Raw genomic sequence first — 6,000 nt, 5'->3', positions numbered from 1 at the left:
GGAGAACCTTTGCAAGTTCCAATATGTCGTCACGTTAGGTCAGAAATGAACAAACAGGCAGAAGTGGGTATATTAATTTAAAAACAACTCCGTATTGTAATAACAAGGCAATGGTTTGAAAATGCGATTGATTTCATTACTTGCATCCCACAATAACACGCTACTCTCATCAGTCATCAGCGAACAGAGAGCGAAACTAATAACCTCAGCCTGTCAACACAATCATTCCTACCATACGATGGTGCGCTTATTTAGGTAGGGCCTGCTTTGAAGGGTGTCAGGTATCAAGAAGGGAGGGACACAACTGCGGGGGGAGGGACAGGTAGAACCTAAATCAACGGCAGAGAGGCTCCGGCTATGGCACGGCGATGCCTTTATCGTGCAGACTGTAACATGAGCATATGATGAAATTAAAATAGATGAGAGGAAAACAGAGAGAAGCTTCAGAGATGCTTCGGCTGAAGTTGCAGAAACCGCCGTCCTGGCTGCACGTGTTGTGATGAGTTGTCATAAGAACAGTGGCTGGACACTTGAGATTAACCCTGACTGGAGAAGGTACACCTGAGGCCCCGGGGGTGGAGGAAGGGGGAGGTGGTAACGGTACTTGGACAGATTGGAAACCGGAGCTCTGAAGGACAGATCAGCATTCACACACGCATCTCCTTTATAGAATACAGAGAGTGCAGTCTTGTTATTAAATTTCCACGTTTGAAGAATTAATAATGAAATTGATTTTCTTCCTGTGTCTTTACTCGATGGTTAGTGGTAATAAACTTCAAATGCACCATCCAGCCAAAGTATCATGTGTTGTAACAAAATCTCAGAAGCGCGTAAACAGACTCTTACCTGCTTGATCAAAGTTAAAAATATGAATTACCAAAAATACCTTCTAACTAATTAACTTATTGCAGCTTTCTGTGTTTTATCCCAGCCGTCATTACATCGATGACTGAATTCGAACCTCGGCTTTTAGTGCTGAAACGGACCCTTTTCCCACGTCTACAATAGCGGGGGGTAGCGTTGCCCTTCTGTCGTCCTCTGAGACAAAGCCGCCACAGTGAGCTATAACTGAAATCTTAGGTAGTATTCTGAGGTTAAAACACTGGGAAGATTGCCAATTTCAGTTTGAAACTAAACTGTAAAAATGATATAATTCGTTATGACTTAATGACATGATTCTCCTTAATGATAATGAACTGATTTGAGTACTAGACCCACGAGACAATAGGTATCAGTGTAAATACCTCTAATATTGAATATATTGATTTGGAAAAGAGATTTGGAGAGAGCACCGTAACTTAACAAAGACAAGTTCCTGTGAAATAGCTACAACAGGGGTGCGAGTACTCTTTCAGTCCTCTTCACGGCAAGGCACGAGTATTTAAACTCGAATAGATGTTACGAGACGTTCAAAAGGTCGTCAGTCTGATCATATTCTTGATGTCCATGGTTAGAAAAGTCTACTTTTTATTTTGAAGGAATCGTTAGCAAAGCAACATCCAATATTTCGCATATGTGGCTAATGTGGTCAACGGGATATTAGTTATCACAACACACTGGGGTGTAATATTTCTTTTAAAAAATACAGAAAATGAAAAACGCTCTGTAATATAGTACACCTTTGACTAATGGTACGCCCTCAGATAATATACAAAATATTTTCAGCATAGTTTTGCATGACTAATCGTCATAATCAACATTCAAAGCTTTGGACTGCTTGATCTATATTTGGACGGGGGCTGTTTTGCAATTTTGGGGGTACCGTGATAGAGTCAAACAAAATGGGGACCGTGAAGCTGCAACATAGCAAAACCAGCTTGCGTCAGGTTGACAGATATTTTGTAGAATAATGAAACATAAAAGAAGCTCTATTTGTATCTTTTTAAGGTGAGGCTGACTACATTTTGAACGCTCCTAGTATTTACCATTACACGTTATCCGATTTTGATAAAATAGCGACAAGGTATAACCATGTACTTCCTGAAAGTAAACTGACGTTCAAAAGAAAGTACACACCTGATGCTTTTGGTGCGTTTTCATATGAAGGTAATGATATTCCATGCCCTGTACTAAGGGATATCTGTGGTATTTTGTCAACACATACACAGTGTTTGTTACTTGCAAGTTACAATCAAGACACTGTTTGAAACAGTTACATTGTTTCCTTCACGGCAGTACCCAAACACCGGGTGCGTACTTTCTTTTGTACCTCAGTGTATTTTCAGATGTGCGTGATACTACTTTCAGAATGACTTTCTTGGTCGGATGATGGAGTTTTCCTGAAGAACTCATTCGCATGTAAGACAGTAGGATTGACAGGTTGATTGGAGTTAACTAAGTGATAGTCTCAATCATCACTAAGTAATTAGTTTTACACAGCAGCCAACTATATTGTTTATTTATTCATTTTAAAGCTGCATTTGACCCCATTTATATATGGTTTGTTGTTTATGGACATGTAAAGCAAGAGAAGGATCTTTCATCTCACAGCTGTAAGTCACACGTCTCAACTGATGATGGTTATACTGCATTCTGGGACTGTTTGTCTTGAGGAAAACAGTACTGCTGCCAGTTATCTCCCCTCCTGTTTTCTCCTTAACATAAATGATATGACGGATCTCTAAAGAGAAGATGGGTAACGTAGCATCCAGTTAATTATTCTTGACATATTTATGTTGCTATTGGCCGATAACTTGATCCTGTTCGACGGCTCTACGACTGGCCTCCAGCGGTGACTTGATCCGTTATCAGAGTACTGCCAAATGTGACAATCAGACGTGAATGTCGAGAAAACGAAGAATAGAATATTCTATTTCATAGTAATCCTCTGGAAGTCGTCCGCTGCACAGAAAAGACTTTCTGAGGTTGTAAACAGACTGCGAATTATGAAATCACATCTACGTAATTTCACAGAGTGTCCAATCTATATACTGTTTGAAATATTTGATGTCAAAATGCTATTCATGCTGTGTAGTTATGGTCGGAGATCTGAGGTTTTCATCCATCACCGGATGTAACACTGGATTCCAATAACCTCTGTAAGCAGATACTACATACTGCATACCAAATGTAGTTGCTGCAAGTGAATTAGGTCGCTATATCAAAATCAGGAAAATAATGTGACTATAGGGAAACCTAATGAAGCTGCTGGTCGATAAATGCGAAATCTTTCTTCTTTGTATATGGTGTATATGCGCGTGCGCGCATGCGTGTGTGTGCGTTTGTGTGCGTGTGTATTACATATATTGTACTTTGCGAATTCAGATGTAGCAACTATAACCTTATCGAGTACAATCCTGTTTGTATTCTAACTCTCATGATTGTGTGTGTTATTATTGTCAACAGAAAAATCAAATAATCAAATAAATCGATTTAGCGCAGAAGACGCGCACAGCATCTCTCGCAAACGCTGAATGCTACAATGTGTAGTAGATAATGGACCAGTGTACCCTATTCGGAATATAACGCCCTCTCTTACCGTTACTTGATTCACGGTTCACCCTCTATATATGCCACTACAATTCCCCTTTGCAATTCCTCTTTGCACTACAGGTATTTAGTACCAGATTTGGCGTGATCAAAAATCCAGTCTTTACCACGCCCTGCGATAAATGAGTAAATGTCACTTCAAACGCCAGTTGATATGTTCCTCCTGTGAATGTGTAGGTGGCTTAAAGTTAGTTAATTATAGTTTGATAAAGAAATTCATATATAACACAAAATGTCAACTGTGTTTTTATTGTATACACGTCGGGTGACGAACATACTTTTCATTTTGAGTATAAACACTTCCGAAACAAATACCCATCTATGTAAAGTGTAAAGTTTTGTTAAGAATTCTAAAAATTTCACTGATAGTTAACATTTATTAAACAATAATCTTTTCAACGTTACGAATTCGTTTTACAATACATCACGTCATAGGTAAACAGTACCCTTAAATAGTATGAAATATTTTACAACATTTTGTTTAGAACAGTTGCCTGAAGTAAGTGGCTATATTTAGTTTAATCATTTGGTGGAAACTTCATTTGTATCTCTGTACAATGCCAGTTTTTTTTCTACCTTAGTAAAATACATGTATGTGTTTAATATGTAAGCATACATGTACAATTCCAAAGATCCAAAGTCTTGGTGATTCGCTGTGCAGGAAATGAACACATTATGTCTGGATGCCTGCTTCGATTTAATAGTGATTTCAGATTCGTCACAATTATACCCTGATCTTGACTTTCAGCAAGGTGTAAATCTTCCAACATCTGCATCCAGCCTTAAGGATAATGCACTGATATATCTGAAGTACCGTTCCAAGGGCGTTAACCCAAACTCACTCACCGACTCACACGACAAAACCCTTTTAACATTAATTTTGTAAAAACGTGTTCTTTGGTTTTCCTGAAAATAAGCGAACATAAGTCAATTAAGAAATCGCAGCAGAAATAAGAGTAGAGAAGATTTACAATTACGAATTTATCAAGAGCATGTGTATATCATTCATGCACAGCCAAATAGTGCTGACACCATGTGTTCACGAAAAGGAGGGCGTTGCCTGACGCTCTGGTGGTACCCGTCATAAACACATGCAATTTTGAAGTCTCCGCCACGAGTATATTATAAAACGTTTTGAAAGGTTTACCGAGACTTTGGACGTTGTAACATTGATCAATAACTTCTGAACAAGAGTCGTATGATCGTCTTTGGAATCTTGAAAAAGAAAACGTGCTTGACTGTACCTCAGAAGGTGTCAAATGTACTCTCCAAAGGCTAGAGCTGTTTGCATGTTGCTTCAAGATTTGACTTCAAGTACTGGATAGTTGTAATTATCGGATAATGATATATGGACTTGCTTTCATGATTATGAAAGTGTTTTTCGCCATTTGTCTGTACTTTCATAAACAACATCGTACTTATGTAGCATATTTTGGGGATATCTGTTTCTGTTGGTCTTTTGTTACCAGGCATCAATGATAAATGTTAGCGGGAAACCGGAGGCATATGTCATTAATTGGCAGTATTTACTTTACGTTAATGTCTGGCACTGAAACGTATCAGTATACTAGTATCTCAAAATCACAAAAGTATTTCCTGGTTAGAAAATATCCTTAGGGTAATATTCTTATTTTATGCATGCTTCTTGTATCAAACAGCACCAGTTCACTATTAAGGTGAAAAGTAAATTTAAAAACACCTATTTGGCCATTTCTTCCAGATGCTAACATGTTGTCTTTCTATCTGTTGATATATCTGGCGGATCCTGTGTCATGCACACGAACATACATATTATTTACACAAGAGGATCAAGTTCATACTTCTTTTAGAGAACTATTCTAATACGTTATTTGATACCTCACTTCACAATGTTCTTGAAATTCTCTATTTCAGTGTGTAACTTAATACATATAAAACCATGACTTCAGCAAGAAACGAAACGCTTAACTTGAAAACAAGTCTCTATCATGATAATGTTGACTAGTAACCTAATCTATCCTAATATAAACATTCTGGAACCTACACATACTCAGAACACACAAAGTTGACAGTAAGAAATTCGATATGAGAGTTGCGTCCCTCATGCAGGCCGGAAACCTAGGACCGTTTTTCGAGCGGCTAAATGGTTCGTAGCTATGTATTCAAGTGGAAACCGTCTAAGACCCGTATCACCTCTGACTTATGTACCCTCATCAAGCAGGCATGCTGTGATATACTGTGGTGGCGTAAAGCTCCTGTGCGTAGAGATCAGGTTGTCAAGCAACCTCGAGCTCGGACAGTCTCAGGATGGGTGACCACGTTTGACAGCTGGACTGCGATCCTGCCCCACATGTGAAACACCTTAGGCAAGTGAGTTTGTTCAAAATTGCCTCTGTTCACCCAGCACCATATATATATATATATATATATATATATATATATATATATATATATATATATATATATATATGGATACTAGGCGCTATATAAATGAATTATTATCATTATTATAATATAGCTGGAATTCAGCTC

This window comes from Haliotis asinina, chromosome 8 (genome assembly GCF_037392515.1).
Source record: "Haliotis asinina isolate JCU_RB_2024 chromosome 8, JCU_Hal_asi_v2, whole genome shotgun sequence".
In the NCBI taxonomy this organism is placed as follows: domain Eukaryota; kingdom Metazoa; phylum Mollusca; class Gastropoda; order Lepetellida; family Haliotidae; genus Haliotis; species Haliotis asinina.
This window is presented reverse-complemented; position numbering follows the sequence as displayed.